The sequence below is a fragment of the Bidens hawaiensis genome, unplaced genomic scaffold, assembly GCF_021521415.1.
Source record: "Bidens hawaiensis isolate Kalapana, Puna unplaced genomic scaffold, B.hawaiensis_p1.1 tig00029922_1, whole genome shotgun sequence".
In the NCBI taxonomy this organism is placed as follows: Eukaryota; Viridiplantae; Streptophyta; class Magnoliopsida; order Asterales; family Asteraceae; genus Bidens; species Bidens hawaiensis.
Genome location: NW_027494979.1, coordinates 110,466 through 136,338, shown reverse-complemented (window position 1 = coordinate 136,338; position 25,873 = coordinate 110,466). Strand labels below are relative to the sequence as shown.

At 36.1% G+C, this 25,873-nt stretch overlaps 2 pseudogenes across 1 annotated transcript; both read left to right on the top strand.

Moving 5' to 3' along the window:
- The first annotated feature begins 6,376 nt into the window (after positions 1-6,376).
- LOC143579735 (toll/interleukin-1 receptor-like protein pseudogene) lies at positions 6,377-6,889 on the top strand (annotated as a pseudogene).
- A 3,149-nt stretch (positions 6,890-10,038) lies between these two features.
- Positions 10,039-17,934, top strand: LOC143579734 (TMV resistance protein N-like; annotated as a pseudogene). Its single transcript, XR_013143513.1, has 8 exons — positions 10,039-11,205; positions 11,279-11,357; positions 11,418-11,437; positions 15,556-15,775; positions 15,886-16,602; positions 16,695-17,289; positions 17,391-17,467; positions 17,707-17,934. The product of XR_013143513.1 is annotated as a TMV resistance protein N-like (transcript).
- Positions 17,935-25,873: the final 7,939 nt, after the last annotated feature.

Here is a 25,873-nt window from a genome sequence, read left to right as displayed (position 1 = left end):
TTAAAGTAAAAGAGAGAGAATGGAGAGGAAAGTGGAAAGAAACTTTATTTCCAAAAAGTTGTGAATTGAGTTGTTTGGAGAAATGGGTAAAGTGACCATTTTATTGGGTCCCCATTTATTCAAAGTTTACATAATAAACTTACAAAATAAACGTACCGAGTACGTAATACATCGACTAAAAGCAAACCGAAAGACATACACAATCCTAATGACAATATAGAATATTGGCCTTACAATCTCCCTCTAGGATTGAGTATGTCGAGGAACCTTCGTCAAGTTCTTTGCTTCGTCTTTATTTCTTGAAACTTAGTATGTGTCTTGATCCAGGATCTTGAACCAGATTGGATTTTGGACAAATCTTTATTTCCGGTCTTGTAGACTTGAATTTCAATCTTATTTTAGAGGAAGGATTGACAACAGCAAATTTAGAAATATCAAATGTGGGAGGCTTGATATCTAATTTCTTTTGTTGACTTTCTTGAGCCGACTGGCTTCATTCCTTGCCTTCAAACACGGCCAATTCATCTTTAGGTTCAACCACCAACTTTCACGTTCTCGTTTTCTTTTAAGCGCTTCAGCATCTGCAACTCTAAGCATACTTGATCTTGATCGACATGCCCATGTACAACTGCACAAAACTTAAATAAGATTCGTTCACAGACCTTCTCAAGGGTCAAAGAAGAATTCGTTCACAGACCCTCCCAATTTCAGTCCTTCTACTTGTAAGTGATTTGTTTAAGTCTTAGGTTTCCAACAAACTTTGCATGAACGACCTTGACAACCAAGCACATGATTTTGAATAAAACAAGGTTTAATAAGATATGTACAATCACAATAAAAACTTAAAATCTTTTTGGCATTTTCATACATTTTAAAATTACGAAATTATATACATAATATTTTGAAGTTGAAACATAAAATAAAACAAGAAAAAACAAAAATAAAAGACATGAGTAAAGATGAAATTAATATTATATAAAAATATTTACTTAAAAATTTACTAAATTATTTTGTGAGAAATATCACGACATGGAATCAGATTATCTGTTAACATTCTAGATCACACATCTATTGAACATTATTATGCCAAGAACCCAAAGTCGATTGTAGATATAATTTATCCACTTTAAACTTAACAAGTATTTTGATGTTAAGGTGATATGCTAAGGTATACATTAGGCACAATGCTTGTGTGGTCCCCATTTAATCCGACAAATTACAGACTCCATCATACCTCAGGCTTTGTTTGCTTTCACATGTCACCTCAACTTGACTTAAACCTTTCTTATTTGATTACAGTACGCTTATTGACACTTTGAACACTTTCTTTTTGACACTTGACTCTATCTAGAAATATTAAAATAAAGCAGAAATTCAGGGCCTTAACAATCAGGTCTTGTATGACTACAAACAGAAAATCCAAGGCATGAACAGAAGAAAGAAAATAAAATAAAGTAGAAGATTTAGGGTCTTAACAATCAGATCTTGTATGACTACAAACATAGAAAGTCCAAGTCTTGAATCAAAATAAAGGAAAATATAAATTAAAAGTTAAAAATCCTAAGACAGACCTCTTTTTAAACTTTCTTTTTCTTTTCTTTTCATTTCTTTCCTGACTCTTTTTCTTTTTCTTTTCTTGACACTTTTCTTGACTCAACAGAATTAAAGGTGACCATGTGAGTTCTTGTATTAGAAAATGCTTGTCTTGCTCAAAATTTAAACACCACAAACTCCCTCACAGACCCAAGACCGTCAATACCATTAATTCAATTCTTCAACTGTTACACATGGAACTTTTTGGTCCAATTCAACCACTGGCAATAGGTCAAAAAGCCTATTGTCTGGTTATTACTGATGATTTTTCGCGTTTCAGTTGGACAGTTCTACTAGGTCACAAGGACGAGACAACTCAGTTTCTGATAAGGTTTATGACTTTGTTGGAGAATGAAAGTGACAAGAGAGCCAAATGTATCAGAAGCGATAATGGAACGGAGTTTTGCAACAGGGCTGTGGACAACTTTTTTCACAGCAAGGGGATTCTTCGTCAATTCAGTGCTCCATATACTCCTGAATAGAACAGGGTCGCTTAAAGACAAAATAGAACTCTCATTGAAGCTGCTAAAATAATGTTGTCATACTTCAAACTTCCATTGATATTCTGGGGTGAAGCTGTAAACGCCGTTTGCTTTACCCAAAACTGTGTGTTGCTGAATAAGAAGTTGAACAAGACTCCGCATGAAGTCTGTTATGGGAACAAGCCCCGAGTCAACTACTTGAAGACATTTGGATGTCCATACACTTTGCTCCAATCAAGTGCCAACTCTACATCAAAATTTGCAGAGAAGGCATATGAGTGCTATTTTGTAGGCCACGCAGTTCAAAAGAGTGCTTATCTGGTATACGACAAGAGAACAAAGGTGAGCGTGGAATCCTTCAAAGTTAAATGGCAGGAGCTGAATCCCACTGACGCACGCCACGGTCCCAAATGGATGTTTGATGATGAAAGTCTGTTCCATCAGTTTCGAGGAGTATATGTCACACCAGTCGCTCCTCAAATTGCACCTGTACCAGTCCATACTGCAGATGATCAGTTAATCTTGATACAATCGGTATTGAAAAGCTTAGAGGATGTCAGTGTAGCTGCTCGCGCTCCACTTAGGAATGTGTTAACTGTAGCAAATCAACCAGCTACAGTCAACGCAAAGCCACCACTTGCAGATACTACTGACATGGTCACCGTTGAAGATGCCTCCGATTCAGATTCTGATTCGTTTATGTCAGTTGACAACGTTGACAATGAGCAAACTGATCCTGGGCGAATTCTGAAGCATGACCTAGTGTGGTTGAATCCATTCCCACACCTTCCTCATCAGAAAATACTCAGGTTGCTGCTGAGGAGACTGCTCTAGAAAATGTTCCCACTGAGACTTCTGATAACACCGACTCCACTCCGGTTCCCGCCATTGTCGTTCCCTTTTATGATAATCTATGGGATGGACCCATTGATCAGGAACATCTGGTTGATCAACTAGATGCCCTTCAACGCACTCCGATGTTCTCATCAATGCGCCTGCCGTTTTTCATCCCACAGGAAGCTTATCAGTAGAGATACAGACTACTCCCCTTGAACCAGTTGATCCGATTCCTCAATTGCTAATTCATCAGATTCACCCAACTGAGAACATCATCGGAGATCCCTCGGCTAGTATCCAAACCCGCAACACGTTTGGTAACATTAACTGGTGTCTTTTTGCTTGTTTTATTTCACAGGTTGAGCCCAAGGATTATAAAGTTGCTATGCGAGATAATTCTTGGGTTGAAGCAATGCAAGAAGAACTGTTATAGTTTAAGAAGCTGAGCGTTTGGAGATTGGGCGAGAAGCCCGCAAACAAGAAACCAATCGAAACGAAATGGGTCTTCAGGAAGCATGCATGAGAATGCATTTTATATCATTACATGCCCAATAGGTTTCTTTACATGGCCTTGGGCCTCAATAACATATAATTACAAACTATAAGCCCAAAACATAAACTCCAATACAAAAAAGTTAATACTTAATAAAACGAGCCCTACATCTAATCTTGTTATTTTAAATAAATAAATGTTATGGAATAACAACGTAATCGTGTCAAAAATATATATTATTTGAAGGTTCCAGCTGCCTTGCAATTGTTGTCTAAATTATTTAATGAACACACGATTAAAAAAATTATCTGGTATCTTTCGAAGACCACGACTTTTCGATAGAAAATGAATGCAACTTGTAAAACGTCCATTCGCATCATAATACCATAAATCTATTAAGTTTTTATTTTCAATTAATTTTTTATAATATTATATTTAGTTTTTAATAACATTATATTCATTTCTACTATAATATTCAATTTTCAGCAAATGAAATGGATATGCAAACTAAGAGCATTCTTATTCTATCCTTATTTTTAAATAAAAAAATTACACTAAAACTCACTACATTTTCTCTCTCTATTTTAATTAAATAATAATTTTTATACTTTTTATCATTACCTTTTCTCTTTTCTTCACTCACAACCATTCTCAAAATATATTAAAAAATTATAGCGGATGAACAGTTTTTCAAATATACAGAAAAATCACTACTTTTTGTAAATATAGAAACTCTTAACTCACAACACCCTGAATCACTGTCTAAATTATAAAAACACCTCTCACACAAAATAAGGGGTTGAATGAGAATGCTCTAACACAGAAATTGATATCCTGCATCATTTGGCGTGGTGAAAAAACTGATTTACTTTTAACATGGTGGTTATTGATTCGATCTTTGCCCGATATGATTTGTAAATAATATATTTAACTTTTAAAAAAGTAGAAATAAGAAAAAAAAGAAAATAGATAATCTTTAGTCATCCTAAAAAGTTAGTCTAGTGGTAAAACACATGCCCTCTTTTAATGGAGACGCATGTTTGATTCTCACTTGGGCCAGTTTGAAGGATATTTGGGCGAATGGATGAGTCAGGGCTTTAATCCCAGGTTCAAACCCGACAGGGTGCGAGGGTTTACGAATTACATTCGGTTCCCACATATCCGGAAGGTACAGTCTCACGACGGTCGAGGAGTCAAACTTGGACATAGCCCCAAAAAGATAGGTATACACATGAGATTATATGCTATTTAAATAAAAAACATAATCTATAGTCAAGAATCACCTGCCAGTGGGTGATAATGAATTAAGGTTCCACATGTGAATGGGCAACGACGGGTGTAAAAGTCTAGTCTCTCAACTTTGAAATACTAAAAAAATGCAAACTCAAATGTTTATTATCACCAACAGTAAGTACAAAATTGTGCAAGTAGGCATATTCTAATATTTGTGTCAGTGTCTTATTGATGCATACATTTTTAAATTTTAATTTTGAAAAACTAATAAAAAAGTGAAAATTCAATTATTTATTACCACCAACAATAAGTTGGAAATCTTTTTGCTGCAAGCAGGTATATTCTAATATTTGTGCATACATTGTTAAATGGATACGCAATAAAAATATATATCTGGTTTTGAAAGACAAGCTCACTTCATGCCTTCACCTCCATTTCTGGATAGGGGAAATAGAGTCCAAAGAGCCCAAACTTAAAAAGAAAAAAAGTAATAAATAAAGGGAAAAAAAAGGGAAAAACCCCAAAATAACCCATCTAGAAAATGAGATTCCAACTTTGTCCCCTAAATTTAATATTTCCAAAAATGGCCCTCTCTAACTCATCTTTGACCATGTATTAGGAAATCTAACGCGTCTTTGACGACATGTTAGCATAACACGTCGTCAAAGACGCGTTGGATTTCCTAACACATGGTTAAAGACGCTAACACGTCGTCAAAGGCATGTTAGATTTCCTAACACATGGTTAAAGATGAGTTAGGCTTCTAAGCACGTAGTCAAATATATGTTAGCATCAAACGCATAGTCAAAGATATGTTAGCTTTTTGTTTGTTTGTTTTTAATATTATATTTTTATAACTAGTTTAACTTATATTTGTTTTTCTTTTATAACTTTTAATATATAAAAGTTTTATATTATTTCCAATATACCGACGAGACATGCTTACTTTTACCTACTGACCGACATAAACTAACTCAAACTCGAGCTGTGCCAAATCAATATCGAAATATTCAATAAAATTTGACTTCGCTCGGTTTTAAATAAAATTTATGTCGATCCGTAGATAAAAATAAACATTTTTCGTCGGTATTTTTGAAATAATATAAAATTTTATATATTAAAAGTTATAAAAGAAAAACAAATATAAGTAAAACTAGCTATAAAAATATAATATTAAAAAACAAACAAAAAAACTAATATATCTTCGACTACGCGTTTGATATTAACATATCTTTGACTACGTGTTTGGATGCCTAATTCATCTTTAACCATGTGTTGGAACTAACGCGTCTTTGACGACATGTTAGCGTCTTCAACCATGTGTTAGGAAATCCAACGCGTCTTTGACGATGTGTTATGCTAACATGTCGTCAAAGACGCATTAGATTTTCTAATACATGGTCAAAGATTAGTTAGAGAGTGCTATTTTTAGAAATATTAAATTTAAAGGATAAAGTTGGAATCTCATTTTGTAGATAAGCTATTTTGAGGATTTTTCATAAAAAAGAAAAAAGAAGAATGGAAATTAGGCTCCGAGTGGAATTATAAACCTCGTATCTAACAAATTGTCACAGATGTAATGAGCACGATTAAAAAATCTCTCTTGTTTTTTAATAATATTATTATTTCTCACAACAACTCCAAGACAGTGACTTTTTCAATTTTGATGCCTTTATATCCATCCCATTCCTTTCACAAACTTCACATTTAGAAGCCAAACTTTAATCTACACATTTTAATGGCTTCTACTTCATCATCCACTTTAAATCCTAAAATTAGGTTTGACGTGTTTCTAAGCTTTAGAGGTGAAGATACTCGTCACAACTTTACAGACCATCTCTATCATTCATTACTCCGAGCAGGACTTCGCACTTTCAGAGACAATGATGAAATCAACAGAGGCCAAGAACTTAAGCCAGAGATCGAGACCGCAGTAATCGAATCTAGGGCTTCTATAGTTGTATTGTCTGAAAACTATGCAAATTCCACGTGGTGCCTCGACGAGCTTTGCTTGATCATGGAGCAACGGAAGAATCTCAATCATTTCGTCTTACCGATTTTTTATCACGTCGATCCATCAGATGTTAGGAACCAAAGAGGAAGTTTCACTATTAAAAGGTCAAAGTATACCGCAATAACAGAAACTGCTAATTTGATCGGCTTTTCAGAAAAAGGGTCAAAATTGACATCATCACTAATAAAAGTCGCCAAGTCGACTAACTTTTCAAAAAAAATGGTCAAAATGGACTGAGGTCAATGTGTGGCGGTGGAAGGCAGCACTAACAGAGATTGCGAATTTGGCTGGCTTGGAACTTTCAGGGATAGCGTTCATGTTTATATTTCACGCCATAAAAAACTATTTAATAAAGAAAAATTGGATATTATTAATCCAAAGTATTGATTATTGGCCAGTAATAATCCCAACTATCATTTTGGCATGTGACAATCCAACTTTTAGTTTAGTTACCAACAACAATCTTGATCTAGTAGGAACTTAACTATGTTACTTATTGGTAACTTTTAGTTTAGTTACCATCTATTTTTCTAACATTGCATTGTAATTTCCATGTCTTCATCAATAATAAACGGAGTTAAGTTTCGGTTAGACCGGAATTGTTGTTGGTAACTAAACTAAAAGTTAGGATTGCCACGTGTCAAAGTAATAGTGGGGACTATTATTAGCCAATAGTCAATAGTTTGGATTAATAATATCTGATTTTCCTTTAATAAACTAACGATATTCTTGGTGGTTGTCATAAAATTGATTAAAGCAAAAGTAAATTGTAAATACGATTGGATTCAGATTAATTCGAGTCCATTCAAACTAGTCGACAACTTCAATTTCCCACTTCTCCATAGAAAACAAACCCAAAGACTTTAATATAGCCACCGCTTGATTTCACCTTCAAGAAGATCTCATGTAGAGACATGAAATCGAGTTCATCTGTTAAGGTAACTGATTAATCACAGAAGTTGCAGTTTTTATCCAATCGGCATAAAACCTTTCGCGCACGTTTCTGTCATGAGTCATGCCACCCGACACTTCAGCTACATATCAGACACCATTTTGTTGTGCTGCATTGGGTTATGTTAATTGTCACAAAATGTTTCATGTTTTTAAAACTCCTTAAATTGTCGAGAGGAATACTCGCCACTGTTCTTGAATCAATCCAGGTTGTAGCTGAAATCACTTACAACACACTAGATCTCGGATCTAGTTTGTATTTGATTGTTATTTGCTAAATATGGAAAGTGAGAAAGTTGGCGAGGATATAAAGTAGAGAGAGAGGGAGAGAGAGAGAGAGAGAGAGAGTGATTTTTGTTAAAAAGGTTAAGTATGCATGAGAAAATTGCACTATTTAATGTGCAAGTCTCTTACATTCCATATTATTTACTTGGGCTTAGTTTACATGGCCTAGGACCCAAACATACAAGACACTTAAACGAAAGCATACAAAATACAACGAGAACTATGCTAACAAATACAAAAAACTTATACATGAAAACGGGCTCTATAGTTCTTCTTCTGATCTACGTATAGAACTATTCATACTAGGTAAGCTGGTTCTCCAAGGCTACTTGTCCGGCGTGGATATTTTCAAATTCGATGATGTTAGGTTAAGTTCGTCATCCTTGGATAGCGATAACAAATACACGATACTGCTGCCTTAAACCATGGATAAGTATTCAATATCAAGACCGAGGTTCTTTATTTTGCAGATATACTATGAAATCAGAATATCACCTTGGGAAGCCGTCATCGGCTCACCTTTGACTAGTTTCAACTAAGCATCGTTCTTCTTTGTGAATAAGGTCTGAGTGTATCACATGCTAGCTTTGGGTATTCAAGTTCTTGAATATGATCAAGAACTTTCTCTTCGATCGTATTCTAGATAATGAATATCACATGAACCATTTTCACCTACCACTTCCTGATATTACCGTTCGTTACATACCAAAGATCTTGACTCTAAGAGCATTCTCATCCGGTTTCCTATTCCTATCTCTATAATTACACTAAAAAACACTACATATCTCTCTTCTGTTTAATTAAATAATATTTTTTTGTACTTTAATCATTACAATTTTCTCTATCCACCCTATAATTTACAAAAAATCACAACCTTTTTCCCAAATTTACAAAATAATCACTGTATTTTCTCTCTCTACACCCTATAATTTACACTCACAACCACTCAAAACCACACCCTATAATTTACAAACTTCCCTCACAAAAATTTAGGGAACCAGATGAGAATGCTCTAAAGATACTATTTGATACATGTCTTCCATTGTTTGTTGTTTGTCTAATTCAGTTTCTTAATTCCACCTATAACCTGTAGCCCTGCTATAGTTTTGGTTTTTTGATTGATTCTTTTATGTGATTATTTTTACTTGGGCACGCCTTCCATCACATTTCAACAATTAGAATATGTGGGAGACTATTACGTATATGAGGCTAAATCGTTCGACTGCAACACTAGTTGTTAAACTAGGGAGACATCAAGAATGCGAATATTTACTACAAACAACTGACTTTTTTATTATTATTGAAAACAAACTATTTTTGGAAACAAATAAACGTGGGTTTATATAGACCTTAAATTTCTAGTCCTACTAGCACTAAAAATGAATTTAAAAATATAAAAACAAAAAGGATAAGCATAATCTAGACTTAAACTGCAAGTATTTTAACTAAACCATTTAACATTTGATCTCCTCATAATGACTCCTTGAGATCGTTTGTATGTTTCTTACTGTCCTTCAAGTTTACCCATCTACAAATGAAATATTGCTTATAATTTCACATCCTCATAGCCCTCCGACCACCACCACCACCCATAGCCATGGCCACCATAGAAAAATACAGTGGATAAACCTATTCTGATACTTTTTTCAAAAAATCTTTCAACCTGACTTCATTTGGCCATTACTTATGCTAACCTAAACCAAACTAATACTTTTTTTTAGAAGACTCATTCTGACACGAACTCATTTTGCTCAAAACTTGTATTGACCAGGCTTTTTTGCTTAACATAATTTTGGTTAGGAGTCTGAAACGCATGGTGGTGGCTAATCTAGCATTGTTGATCGCATACTGGCCTTGCGGTTGTGTCCGTCATTAAGAAAAATCTAAAATGACATTAATACAGATGATATTTGTTGTTTGAGAACTTCATTTTTTCCAAAGTTTATAACCTCAAAGTATCGATTTGAATATAAATGAGCAGCTTTTAGAACATAATACCAAGTTATATATATTGCTTAAAAATGCTTTTGAGGAATCTTTGGAGCCAATTCGTGTTATACTTGATTTGCTTTGTAGTTTTCTTGGACATATTTAGCATTATGGTTTAACAGAAAAATCTAAAATGACATTATTGTTCTTATGAGGTTTAAATGCCATGCTCTGAATTTGATGTTTTCTCATGTAGTTCCAGATCTGAGCCAGACTTTATCACAGAAGTGGTAGACATGATTCAGCGTAAACTAGATTTAAAACAAGTGAGTACTCCGGCCCATTTTGTTGGAATGGAAGCACAAGTTGAAGACATCAATTATTTGTTAAAAGATGAGCAAAATAGTGCAATAGCAATTTTTGGCATGGGAGGAAGTGGCAAGACAACACTCGCGCAACACATCTATAACTTAAACAAGAAAGATTATGAAAGCTGCAGTTTTATTCAAGATGTTGGAAAACAACCTAATGGGCTGCTAGGGCTACAAAAACAATTTCTCAAAGATGTTATGGGTGGAAAGAAATTAAGAATATCAAGTGTATCTGAGGGTACACAAAAGATTGAGGAGGTCTTACAAATGAAAAGGATGCTTGTTGTTCTAGATGGCATTGATCAACCCGAACAACTAAGCGCTTTACTTGCAACACGGGCGTTCCCTACAAAAAGCAAGATCATCATCACAATAAGGATCCTAGATATTAAGTCATGGTTTAATGCAATATCTTGGAGGTGTTTTGCATACGAAGTGAATGCCTTGAATGATCATGAATCAATAGAGCTTTTAAGTTGGCATGCCTTTCAATCCAAAACTCCTATGACAGATTTCAAGGATCTTGCCGCACAACTAGCCCAATACTGTGGAGGAAATCCATTGGCTCTTAAGGTATTAGGTTATTCTCTACGTATTTTGGATGAAGACCCAATGACAATAAATTACATGAAAGGAATTTGGAGAAGTAGAATAAATTTACTAAATTCATTAAAAGGAAATATTGATTGTAAAATCCAAGGTGTACTACGAAAAAGCCTTGACTCCTTACCACAACCTAGTGAGAGAGAATTGTTTCTTCATATTGCTTGCTTCTTTGTTGGTAAATACAGTTATATAATAGAAACGATATTGGAGGATGAATTGTCTGCAACGTCAGGGATCTTGACCTTAATTAAGAGATGCCTTGTTACCGCTTCACCTGATAGCAGACTGATGATGCATCAACTGCTCCAAGAAATGGGAAAAAATGTAGTTTGCGAGGAATCCAAAGATCCTGCAAAACGTAGTAGAGTTTGGCATGATGCTGAATCTTATAATTTGTTGAGAAACGGAGAAGTGAGATGCTTCTTATGTTTTACAACCTCGTATTTCAACTAGCATTCATTGATTTCATGTCTTTATCTGTCAGGGTTCAAAGACAATTGAAGGTCTATCACTCGACATGCGAAATGTTGACCCAGGGATAAGATCAAAGGTAAACCAAATTAGTAATTTATATATTTGAACAATGACTGGATTTACTAAGATTTTCTTACGGATTATAATAGGCATTCATCAATCGAATGATGTGATTCTTTAAATTAGATGTGTTCCTCAAAATTTGAGCATATATGTATATATATATATGGGAGGGATATTTTGAGATTCATGTTGAGTTTTAAGAACTTAAGAACTCAATTCTTAGCCACACATTTTATTAAATGGATTGGATTGTGTGGTTGAGATTAAATCTGATTAAAAAGTCAAAGTAGAAGAGAGAATAAAGTTGTAACTGATTACACTAATTTTTACGTCCGTTACACATGTGTAATAAGTCGACTCGGCGCGTAAAAAATTCTGTAATTTTTTTAAGTTTATGTAACCTACATATATTACTCATGTGCAAAAAAAATTCGAAAAAAAATTTTGTTACACTGAGTTCTTTCGAGTTCTTAAAACTCAAAGGGGTTCTCATTTGAAATCTCTCATATATATATATATATATATAGGGTAAGTATCCTAAGAGAACCATTGGCAAATTGAGAACTTTAAGAACTATTTTGGACCACTAAAAAAAACCTCTAAAAAAATATTTAAAAAATTATAAAACAAAAAAAAATGAAAATTTTAAAAAAGTAAAAAAACCAAAATTCTTATATTTCATTCCGGTTTCATTAAAAAAACGATTTTTTTTTCTTTTTAATTCGTATTATACCTATACACATATCTATACTTTCATTTAATCTCTAGTTACGTAATGTACACATATGTACATTATCATTTACCTTAAATTATACATATGTGTATAGGAAAAAACATGTGTGTACACATTATCAATATATGTATAATAAAAAAACCAATTATTTTTCTTTTTAATTCGTATTATACCTATACACATATGTATACTTTCATTTAATCTATAGTTACGTAATGTAAACATATGTAAATTATCATTTACCTTAAATTATACATATGTGTATAGGAAATAAACATGTGTGTACATATTATACATATATGTATAATTTAGCTAAAACGAGTTTTTTTTATGTTTTTTTTAAGAAAACCGGGAAGATAAATAAGAACTTTGGTTTTTTTTACTTTCTTTATTTTTGTGTTTATTTTTGTTTTAAGATTTTTTTTATTTTTTGGTTTTTTTGTGGTCCAAATTGGTTTTCATTGTTCTCAATTCCCAAAAAGTTCTCACATAATCCTGATTATATATATATAGGGAGAGGATTAAGAGAAAACTCACCTTTAGAGAGAAAACTAAAAAACTCCTAAAGAATTATTTTTAATTAAAAATAAAAAATATTTTTAAAATTCTGTTTTAGCCATTATTCTTATATTTTCTTATATTTCACTCGAAAAATATAAAAAAAACAAAAAAAAAACCGCTGTAATGCACATACGTATTATTGTGCGATACCGTTATATTACACATGTGTATTACTATGTATTTTTGAGTTTAATAGTGTTTTATTGCATATATTCAATATTTGTGTATTGTATATGTGTAGTAATGTTGTATTATATGAAAAAAAAATAATAATAAAATAAAAGTCGATGTGGTGCACATGTGCGTTAATGTTGTATTACATATACGTACTAATGTGTATTCAATGTGTGTATTAGTCTTATATTGCATATATAAAATAGTGTGTATCAAATATATGCAATAGTGTTGTATTCTATGCAATACAAACACTTTTGCATATATGCAATGCACACTATTACACATGAGCACTATACTGACGAGGTTACCGACAAGTTTTTTTTTTTTTTTTTTGGAACCAATAACAACATATATATAAGAATAATGAAAAAAAAAACTTTAAAAAAAAATTAAAAAAATAGTTTTTTAGAAATTTTTAGGAGTTTTTAAGTTTTCTCTTTAAGAGAAATTTTCACTAGAACCCACCCCTATATATATATATATGGAGATTTCAATTAAGAACCCCTTTGAGTTTTAAGAACTCGAAAGAACACAGTGTAATGATTTTTTTTTTCGAATTTTTTTTACACATGCGTAATATATGTAAGTTACATACACGTAAAAATTTTACGCACCGATTCGACTTTTTACACATGTGTAACGGACGTAAAAGTTAGTGTAACCACTTACATATTTATTCTCTCTCCTACTTTGACTTTTTTGCCAGATTTAATATCAACCACATATTCTAATCCATTTAATTAAATGTGTGGCCTAGAATTGAGTTCTTAAGTTCTTAAAACTCAACATGGTTCTCAAAATATCCATAGCCGGCTGGAGGGTGGCGCCGGTCGGAGCGTCGGCCTGGGCACGTAATTTTTAGGGGCCAAAATTTTTTGGATCTATATTGTTTATATATACATTTAAAAATATAAAACTTATAAAATATGAATTGCTCTTTATCATCTTATAATTATTGGCCCCGATTATTTTTTATCCATAATCCATTTAATTAAGTTTAAATTATTGAGACCCAAACTAAAACTAAAAACTAAAAAAAATAAAATAATAAAAACCCGATGCAAAATAAAAAAATAGCGGTCGATTGAAATTTCTCTTTGGTTCCTTCCTTCTTTGTGAATGCTGAACAACGACCAACCCAGTTGACCACCACTGTTGGTTCGTTATTAACCACCAGGCTCTTCCACGGTTGACCAAGCTAGCCACCAAGGACAAGCTATTTTTTTTTCCAATGTTAGGACTTAGGAGAGTTTCACGAATCACTGGTTAATCGTTAATTATTACGGTATTTGATTTTAATAATATACTTTTCTATGTTTATTGTTATAACACTAAGCCTCGTTTAAAAAAATTAGCTTATATAGTTCGTTACTCGTTAAGGCTATGGGCCTTTTTTTTCCGGCTCGGCCGAGGTATTTAAATCCTCGGAGACGGCCCTGAAAATATCCCTCCCTTATATATATATATATATATTAGGAAACTCGGATGACAGTTGCAATTAGGATCGATATGTTACTATTAAAATGCTTCTTACGGTGTTTGGTATCGCTTAGGAGTTAGGACTAGAATTCACAAGCCTTTGTCTTCACTTATTCATCCTTACAATACAACCACATCAAGCAAAGAAAAAATAGTTTGAGATTTCATCCTCACTTGTTTATTTTTAAAGAAAACTTTTATTTTCTATTTTGTGCTCACATTTAAGGCTTTGACGTATAAAGTAGTTTACTTTTAGATTTTCACTTGTCAAGTGCCGCTTTTACAGTTTGTTTTATCGAACGACATTACCGAAACGAATTTGTGTTTTCTCCCTGGTCATTGAGGTCTACTATGAGATATAATGCTCATTAAATCACATTTTATAGACTGAGTGATTGTTTATACGAACTAGGAAATCATGATTGAACCAAACAATCAAGAATTTAACAAGACGGGATGAAACCCTGAAAACGAATTTGTATTGATCAGTAATGCACCCTTTGAGCGTTACATGGTGATCGACATATATATATAACCGATGTACGTGCTGACAAAATGTTTCACCAACTGTCAAAACACTAACTTAAAATCGTATTATGGTAAATTACCAACCATACATGTTTACATAGTGACCGCTAACAAATAACAAACACATAATACACTCTAAACTATTCTTACCCATTGTATCCATGGGCGGAGCTTCCATAGGGCCAGAAATGGGCCTTGCACACACCTCCCCTTGGTTAGAAGTGTAAGTATTAGCCCATACATGGCTGTGCCACTTGTTGGAAGCGATTCACAAACAAAGTGTGTATATTTAAATTAACACACAATAGGGTTATATTAATTCGGATGCAATCGAGTAGAACTTGATGCCCTCTAGATGATCATCACAATAGATATATAAATACACAAAGAGGCTTACGTTTTTGGAGTAATTGGAAAACAAATAGATATCCAACTCACAGTTAACCGCCAATTGTTGACAAACATAATCGATAATGAATTATACTTGTATACTAAAATAATTGCATATTAATGTCACAGTACAAAGATATACAAATATAATATGAAATGTTAAGGTTACAACATAAATATCTCCTAATCCAAAAGCCCAAATCTAGCATATGTTTTCACCCCCAACTTTAAGTGTTTTAAGTTCTGCACCACTGGTTGTGTCAAACTTGATTGCACAATTAAGGCCAGATTGTTAGGATTTCCATTGTGACCTAAATGAGGTTTGCAAATTAAATTGCTTCATGCTAAATTTGCAGGATTTGGCCCTCGAGACAACATCGCTTGCAAATATGAGCAAACTAAAATTGTTGCAGCTCAAATATGTGAAACTAACTGGCCTATGAGAATTTTCCAGAGTTAATATGGTTGTGTTGGCATGGATGTCCTTTGCAAACAATTCCTTCAGGGTTGTTGGCGAGTAGCTTGGTGGCTATAGATATGAGTCATGGAGACATGGAAATGTTTGAAGCTCCCACGGTATAAGGAATTCAATCTTTTGTTTATCACTTTACCTTTTATGCTTCTATGTTTTAGACAGTCTTCATTTGAATGTAAATCGTACTTTAAATATGTTTTTCTTGGAATAGGTTCTTAATTCACTCAAGAGACTAGACCTTAACGGTTGTGAAAAACTTATCAGCATTAGCAATTTCTACCGACTCCCTAAACTTGAGGAATTGAGCCTCCGGGACTGTAGTAGTCTGATTCGTATTTGTAAATCCATAGGAGATCTTGAGAATCTTGATTGTTTGAAATTGGAAGGGTGCACTAAACTGTGGAAGTATGTAAATCAACAGGAAACATTGATGCCTCCAGAACAGTCGTTGATTTCCTTACCACAGTCGTTAATGTTTTTGCTGCTCTCAAACTGTGGCATACAGTTCAACAATGATGTGTGTGTGGCGTTTCATGCCCAGTCACGCATCAACCTGAATTTGGCACACAATCCATTTGAGTACCTGCCAAAAAACATTGACCTTAAAATGCTTCGCATGCTCATCTTGTATTCTTGTTCAAACCTGAAGTCTCTGCCATGCATCCCAAGTACGCTAGAAGAGTTGTGTATAGATTGGTGTACATCACTAGAGAGAGTAACATTCCAATCAGGTCGTTTCACTCTGCGGGGGTTTAGTTATGAAGGTTGTTTTAAACTCCTTGAAGTTCAAGGCCTTTTTAAATTGGTGTCTATAGCAACTATTGATGAAAAAGACCTTGGTCACATGCAATCTATCAAAGCATATGAAAATCATAAGGTGGACTTGGTCGGTGATGAGATTACTAGAGGCAGAATTTGGCATACGCAGGTTCGCTCTTAATTTCTCTCAAACCCGAACATATTCATAGACTGTGTGCACGTTTTTTAAGTTATGACTAACGGTATTTTTATGTGGAGTAGATGCTGTATGAATATGGTATAGCAAGCACCTATCTACAAGGCATAAAGGACCAAAGCTTTTTGAGATATGAGTATACTACATTCTCCGATTTGCTAACCTTTCGTGTGCCTCATGGAAAAAACAGAATCAAAGGATTAAATGCAAGCTTCTTATACAGAGCATCAGGGTCAAATGAAAATGAAAATTGGTGTTTGTTTGCCAAAATCAGAAACATAACAAAGGATCTTAATTGGGTATACAAGCCTATCGTGTATGGCAAACCCAGAGTTGATGAAGATGTTGTGTGGATAAGCTATTGGCCAATTGGGAACACTTTAGATGTTGGTGATGAAGTCAGTGTGGATGTATATATATACGCCGAAATGATGACAATAAGTGGTTGTGGTGCCAGCCTTGTGTATATGGTTGGTGAAGTAAATGAAGAACAAAAGTGTGGGAATAACTCTATGATGAAAGAGGAAGAAGTTCTTGGAGGAGATCTATCCGATTTCGAGGTGGCCAACGGATGCTACTATCTTAGCCGCCATGATATAGTGGGTTTAACCACCTTGGATTGGTTAAAATTTTTATTTGGTGACGACGTTCACTACCCAGGTGAGTTTGATTGAACTTTTTTTTTTCTGGATGTTTTTAGTTTATGTTAATTAAGCTAAGAATATATAATGATTAACACTAATAATCATAAATAATCACAGACACACAAGGATGGAGGAAAACTTATCAGTCAGACTTATCTCTGGGACTGAAAGAGGCTATAAGCATTAAACTAAAGGTAAGTGTATACCTTACTCTTTCTTTGTGCTATAAACAAAAATTAGATGAATTAAAGCATGAGTGTACGTGAAAATACATGTACCATAAACTTTTTTTTCTTTTTTGCAATTTTAAAATATTTATATGTGCAATGTTTGTTAAAATTATCAGATTTATCATAAATTTAGTACTAACTATATTGTGTAGGGTCTTTATATACAATTCTTTGTTACATTGTTGCTGGATCCTTTATTTTAGGTAATTGAGCTGGGAGTTAGCTTTAATAGTGAAAGTGAAATCGACAAGATTGAGAAGGCGGTATCTGGCATTGCGGGTGTTGAATCTGTTTCCGCTCATAAAGAAATTGGTAAACTCACCGTCACCGGGCATGCTGATCCAGTAGAAGTGGTAACAAGTCTGAGGGAATTTGACAGCAACATCGTGGCGGAGATTTTATCTGTTAAATATATAGTAGACAGCGAGTAATAAAGTGTGGTTGACAAATAACATGGCTGTTAACTTAGATATATATTGGCAGCCACCGTTCGTTTGTTTAGCAGAAGTTAAGTTGCTCTGAAGTGTGCTGACATTAACCATGCTGAACCGTGTAGTTGATGAACTTTAGATTTTTGATAAAATGTCTCATTGGCAAGAATTGTAATTAACTCGTCAGTAGTAACATTCTAGTTTTTGGGTATTTGTTTTTCTGGTTGTGTAGTTTCATCTTCCGAGTAGATTTAGGGGCTGTTTGGTAACCTCTTAATAGTCATTAAGAGGCTGCATCTTAATGGTTCATCACTTCTTATTAGATAAGAGATAACCTTAACTCTGAATGTTTAAGAGACTACATCTTAATGGTTACCTTTTAACCATTCAGACTTAAGACTACCTCTTAACCATTAAGAGATTATGAGTCATTCAAACAGCCCCTTAGTGAATATTGTTTCAACATTTTTAGTTTCCCATTTCAGTTTTCGTGTCCATCCCCTATCTTCAAACCAAAAATTACACTAAAACTCACTATATTTTCTCTCTTCATTTCAATTAAATAATACTTTTTATACATTTTATCATTACCTTTTTTCTTTCCTTCACTTACAACCACTTTCAAAATATATTAAAAAATTATAAAGTATGAACAGTAACTTTTCAAATATACAGAAATATCACTACTTTTTCTAAAATATAAAAACTATTCACTCACAACGCTTTGAATCACTTTCTAAATTATAAAAACACTCTCACATAATACGAAGGGTTGGATGAGAATGCTCATAGATTTTGGTGTAAAATGTGCGCATGGCATGACCATGGAACTGTTGTGTGGGCCACGGGTTGGTTTGATTGTTGATCTAATGCTTCACTTTTTTTGTTGCAAAATATTGATTTTTAAAAAGGAAAATTGGAATAAATAATCTTATCTTTAGTGTATTGGTCGATAATAATCTCACCTTTAAAAATCACTAGCAATTGTCCCACTTTTTAACTATTTTTGTCTCATTGGTCCTCCGTTAAAAAATATTTAACGTCGTTATGTTTTTTCCCTAGTTTCAAACCGATGTTTTAGGGATTTTGATCGGAAGAACGATATGAATCGACTGATGTAAAACTTATTTCGAAACGGTAATTCAAATGGCTTGATTTTTGTTAATTGGAAATTCAAGCATCCGAATTGAAACTTTGTTTCGTCGTTTGGATCACCATTTCGAGATAAGTTTTACATCGGTCGACTCGTATCGTTCTTCCGATCAAAAGCCCTAAAACAACGATTTGAAACTAGGGAAAAAAACATCACGACGTCAAGTATTTTTTTAACCGAGGACCAATGAGACAAAAATAGTTAAAAGGTGGGACCATTGCTAGTGATTTTTAAAAGTGAGATTATTATCGGCCAATACACAAAAGGTGGGATTATTTATTTCCAATTTTCCTATTTTCTGTAATGGTTATGGGTGAAAAAGGATAATAATATACTAAATTAATAATAATAATAATGGGATAAAAATGTATTATTTAATTAAAAAATAAAGAAAATTATAGTAATTTGATATAGATATTAGAAAATGCTCTCTAACAAGCTTTCATATGATTGCATCAGGTAAATGAGGTCTAGATCAATTAATAGGACATTGAAACAAGTACATTGGGAAAGATAAAAGTTGTATTACCCAAAATTCATTTGAAAGCCAAATTACCTTTTATTTAATCATCATTGATCATTACGAGACTTCAGCCCCCCCTTTTTTAAGATAAAACCGTTTCTATCACACTTTTGATACGTTACCTAAAGTCCTTTGGTATTGGCATAATGGCCAAGGCAGTACCGAAATCTCTCATGTCAATGATTTCTTGTTTTACCTTTATTTCTTGCTCAGGGCCGTCCCCAAATTTCTAGTGTCCTTAATGAGTATAAAAAAATTGTCCTTATATATAAAAAAAATCGTAGATCAAAGATAACTGTGATTACTATAAAAATAATAATACTAATCAATTGCTAATCTTAAAAGTAGCTAGAGGACACTTACGGGTATTATCCATGCATCGGTCAATCTTGTACTTCTCCCTTATATCTAACCTCATGTACTCACAAACCACAAAGTTACTGATATTACCTACCCACAATTATTCTATCATCAGGGCCGGCCTAAGAGGTATGCGAGCCGCACCCTCGACCGAGGCATCTTTTTTTTAGAATACATACACACACATATATATGTGTAATATAATTAATTTTGATCATTTAAAAATTATTGGGAACAATTTTTTTTTTAATTCATAGTCGATTTGGTAAATTTTAGGTTATTAGGCTCAAACCACTAAACCAAGTCAATAAGTAAATATAATAATAAACCCTTAAAAAAAGAATTTTATATGGAGTTGAGCTCCACATTTTATACTATGTAATTTAGAATTCTATTGAAGTTTTGAAAATTTGAATGAGCCTCAAGAAAAATTTTCAAATGCAAGGATTGCGTATCGAATATTGTTAACTATTTTAGTCACGATGGCATCTACAGAAAGAGGTTTTTTCAAAGTTGAAGTTATCAAAGTTTACTTACGGCCCACAATGTCCCAAGAAAAACTTAATAGATTTGCGATGATAGCTATCGAGAGTGAAATCTTAGATAATGTAAATCGCAAAGAGGAGATCAAACAATTTGCGGTTAATAAAGCTAGGAGAGCTCCACGAATCAGTTAGCCATTAGATATTATTGTATTTGGTTTTATAATTATATATTTGATACTTTTATTGTTATAATTTTAATGTCATTTAAAAACATTAACTTATATGTTGTATGTTTCATTACTCGTTAGGGTCTATGGCCTTTTTATTTTGGCTTGCCCAGGATATATATATAAGTTTTTGTAGTCTATAACCTTTTATTAATTTAAACTAAATTAAATTATTAAATGTAATTTAAGTTAAAATTTATTAAAATTAAAAATACTACATAATTGACAAGCAGAAAAATAAAATACGATAATTCAAACCAAAAAATTAAATTGCGAAAATTTAAACTAATGACCATTTTTCGCGATCACATCGAACAACTTTTTTAGGAATGCTCAATGATGTTGTGTCTTCCTCTTCAGCTTGCTCGATAAGATATTTGAAAAGTTGTATGCTACTATCATTTGAAATAAATACGGAATTGGCCGGCAAGATGTATATCCTGAAATCATTATTTGAGAAATTAGCCCTCAAGGGTTTGAGTAAATAATAATAGTGAACGTTTGAGTCAATAAAAATGATGAAGAATTGGTGGGATTTATGTTTGATAATAATGTATAGTAAATTAATTATTAATTCATTTTAATTCTCCAACGATACAATAATCTTAAAAAGGGAATCAATACGTGGGCCGACCTTCAAGCTTTTTGAATAAAGGGGGATAGAGGTGGGCATAAATGATAAAACTCTATTCCGGACTACCTGGCTTAGAGTTAGAACCACACCCATTTCAACCTTATAAGTTTCACATGTTGGGGCAAACATATTATGGACACTTTGATCGTCTTGTCGGTTGTTATGAAGTTGATTCTGAGTGTCGTTAAAACTTTTTGACTTTACAACATATGTTCTTCCTTCCTGACGACATCATGTTGGGATTACTTGTACAATTAAAATTTTTCTTAGGTTAGTGTCGAAGAAAACGACTTTTCACGCTTATATTCCCACACCTTTTAGATTGAAAACGAAATCAACTTGTAAACCGTGCATTTAAATTATAATCCATTATTCCATAATCATTAAAATCTTATTATATATATATTAATAATTAATTCTTCTAGCAGAAGACATGATGGGATTGAGCTTTTGAGGTTGGTGGATCAGCTTCTAAATTTTTCTAGAAAACCTACCTTCTCTCACAAAGCAAATTAACAAAACCTATTTGAAGAAACACTAAGTGACCCGGGGCAGATTACGGATAATCTGGGGGTTAAGTAATGTTTCCCACGAGGATGAGGTCCAGCAGAGAAGGTTGTTCTTCAGGTGACCTGCAAAACAGACACCGTAAGCTCGTCACTGAGAAGGGGGGGGGGGGGTTCCTCCTTGTGACCACCCTCCGGCGTGAGAATCAGACTAGATTGCTCTGAATATAAGTGTATATTGAGAGATTGCTAGATAAGATAAGATGAGATATCAGATGATGTCCTTACCATTCCAAGGTGTTGGAGTATTTATAGCCGAAAATAGGTTTCCTAGAAGGTACAACCGGCTGAATAGTATTCCTGTTCTACCAACAGTGGACTACGCACAGGCCATGCTGGTTGGTGGATAGACTACGGCCGACAGTAACAAGGTCGGCTGTACACTGTTCCTTTATTGCCGGCTATGCACTGTTCCACCAACTGTAGGCTGCGCACGTCCCATAGTAAAGGTTGGTGAGTAGGCAACGGCTAATAGTGACAAACAGTACTAGAGGGTGCTCCTCCTCGTACTGTTGTCGGTGAGCTGTCACCCTGTGATTGGTTCATGGGCTGTTCTGGTCAGATCGTCTGTTCTGCCCATACCTTAGTAGGTATAGTACAAAAGATCTTCAAGAAGCATACGGACTGGCTCATTTAGGCGGGAGTATTCCCGCCTTGCTCATTCCTTCATGTGACTACTGAAGTAGCTAGTGCCTTGTGCGTGTAGCCTTGCTGTTAGTGCGGGTAGCCTTCCCTGATGGCTTGTATCCGCAACTGCGGGAATAGGCGGGGTACTTCACCATTGGGAGGCTTTCCCTGCGGGTACAGCTGGCGTACTGCGCGTAAGGTTTTCTCTGAGCATGGTAGGTCCTGCGGGAGCAGTTGGTCGTTGCGCAGACGTCCCTGTTCAAGGTGAGTCTTGCGGGTCCAACTGGGCTCTGCTGGGACCTACCTCTTCAAGTCCCCCCAGTCCAATGTTCTTCTCATGAATTATTAATAAGTGAGGTGAACTTTTGGACTTAGCAAGGGGTTTTGAAAAGGGTTTTTAGTTTTTAGGTTTTCCGTGGGGATTCTTCCCGCGGTTTTCCTGATGTCACGCAGAAATTCCCGACTTTTCTGCTTGATCTTTGGGTATGAAGCGGGTAGGTTTGTAACCTCCTCGCAAGTCAGGAGCGTTGAGTCCCACTTGTGTGGATTCTCCATGGGGTTTTAGTAGTTTTCAACATATTGATCAATTATGCTAAAACCACCAATTCCATCTTGGAGTTTCAAACAATATAGTTCTCGACGTTCCCGTCATGCGGGGATGTTATTCCCGTTTCCGCAAGCATGGCCCAGAAGATCCTTCTTGGTTTGAATTCCCTGCAGAGTGCTAAGTATGTGAAGGGTTTTGTCTTGACACTGTACCCGCACTCGTCTTACGGTTACTTTACTTCCAAGGTATTCCTGGCGTCATTTCCCTGCGGGTGCTAAGTATGTGAAGGGTTTTGCCTTGACACTGTACCCGCACCCGTCTTATGGTTACTTGGTTGCCAAGGTAAGGGGTATTTTCCCGCTTACTTTTGAATCTTTTTGAATTTTTTTTGAAATTCGAAGAGTTGGTGAAAGGATCAGAACAGTCCAAACCTCTGAAACGTCGTGCGAAGGTTTCTTCTGACTGTGTCAGGACGTGCAGGAAGTTATGGTGACGTGACAGTACATGGTCATTCCAGACGCCTTTTCAGGCGCGTGGGCGCGATTTTTCGGGCGCGTGGCCGCGAAATTAATGGTACGCGTCCTTTCAACAGCTGTTGCCAGCTTGCTTTTTGCCACGTGTCATAGTTTTATTGCACATTCGATATCTCTCTCTTCCGCATTAATTTCATCGCATTAATTGCGATTAGTATATAAAGGGGGAGAGAGTTCTTTGTAATCCACACTTTCACTTTTCATCTTCAAAGCGATTTCCGGCGAATACTCAACTTTTCAGTCGAGCATTCTCTCGAAATCGTTTTCTTCTTTCATCTGCAAGATGTCTTCTCACGATCTCGAAGCTACAGCCCAGGAGGCTGGGGTGTTCACCGATGACAAGAGTACTGCTGGCAAGTGCCAGTGTGCTCTGCCTGTCGATCTGTACCAGTACATCGTCAGGAAGTTCATGCTCGAGTCTCTCGAGCTTGAGTTTCCTGAACCCCATCAGACGGTGTATGATGCCCCCAGAGGCAAGATCGGGGTATATGCTGCATTCTTTGTTTATGGGAACCTTAGGTTCCCATTGACAAAGTTTGTGTACCGTGTCCTGGAGAGGCACGGTGTGCACCTGACCGAGGTGCACCCGATGGCGATCGCGAAGATTCGGCACTTCGAGTGGGTGTGCCGGATTCTGGGCATTGAGCCCTTCGTCGACCGCCTGATGACCTTCTACTCTTGGAGGTGCATCCAGGGGTGGTATACGCTGATAACCCGAATCAAGGGTTTGAAGATTTGCGCAACCGAGCGCAGTCTTCGTTCGTGGAAGAGGGAGTTCTTCTACCTCTCTGCTCGCGCCATCCCCCTTGCCATGAAATTTAAGAATGGGCAAGCTCTCCCAAGCCTTCACGCCTCCAACTACCAGGAGGCGGAATGGTTCTCGAAGATATCCCGGGTCCAATCTCCGGTTTACCGGTTTGCGGAGTCCGGGATGGTGATGCTCGGGATGAGCCGGGTGTGGAAGGATGCGGATGCGCGAAAGATCCCGATCGTCCTCGAATACGGTTCGAACTCTGTTCCTTACGGTATGCTCTGTTTCTTTTTGTTGATTTAGAATATCTTCTAACTTCTTTCCTGTTTATTTCAGAGGGGAACGACTTGCAGTCCCTCATGTATCCGCGGGAGGCTGACAGTCCCGCTCGGATGGGTACTCGCGCTCTAGACGAGAACGAGTTGCCCATCCTAGAACAAACGGCGGATCGGTTCGTGGAGGTCTACCCGCTAGGCCACGATATCCTGAGCGCCAGGCGGCCAGGTAAGGCGCTATTCAACCCTCGACCCCTCAATGTTGAAACCTCTGCCGGAATTCCTCTAATCGTATGTTCTGATGAGGAATCCGCAGATGGTCCTCCGTTGGTGCGGAAGAAGAAGGCTGCCGGCGGGAAGGGGAAGGAGAAGGTGGCCTCCACTGCCGATCCAGTGCCTCGGTCTGACTCAGAGGCCGAGAGCGAGGAGGTGGCGGGGAACCCCGGTGGTGATAAGACCACTGCTCCGGAGGCTGTGACGATTGTCACCTCCGGAGAGCCCAGGATGACAACGGTGACCGGCGTGAAGAGGCCGGCTCCATCGGGTTCATCCCCGCCTGTCCGCACTTTTAGGCTCAAGAAAACCCGTAAGTTCAAACTTTATTTTTAACTTCATAGATTTCCATCATTAATACTTCTTCTTTGTGCAGGCGTGGATGTTGACGCATTCCAGGGTGGAGCGGGGAGGAGTACCCCCCCCCCCCCCCCGCCAATGATGGTAGGCCTGGTCAGCCTACCTGAGGCGACGACCCAGGCGGCTGCGCCTGCTTCCGCTGGTTCAGTTGCTCATTCCATTGAGCCAACTGTTCCAGCTGTGATGACGTCACCGCCGGCTGTCAGTGCCATTTTTACAGCATCTTTCACTGAGCCGGCGGTTACTTTTGCTGCGGACTCTGCAACGGCGACCGCGGCGGCCGCGGCGGCCTTCACCATGCCTCCTCCGTCATCGGCAACGACGGCCGATCCTTCAGGTATGCATGGGGCTTCTCGCCAACCTCTGCCTCCTTCCCATCTACCTGACCTTTTGGACGGATTTCCCTTAGGTTCAGGTGATGGGTTTGGCGGCTATCGGCCTGTTATTGACCCTACAGGTACGTAGGGTTCTTTTGGCCTAATTTTTATTTATTTTTTATATCATCTTTTCCTAACTGCTTTTTGTTTTTTGCAGTGTCGGATTCCAATGAAGTGTATGTTCCACGATGGAACATCCGCCGAGGAACAACCCTTCGCACACCTGTGGAGTGCGTGGAGTGGGCTCG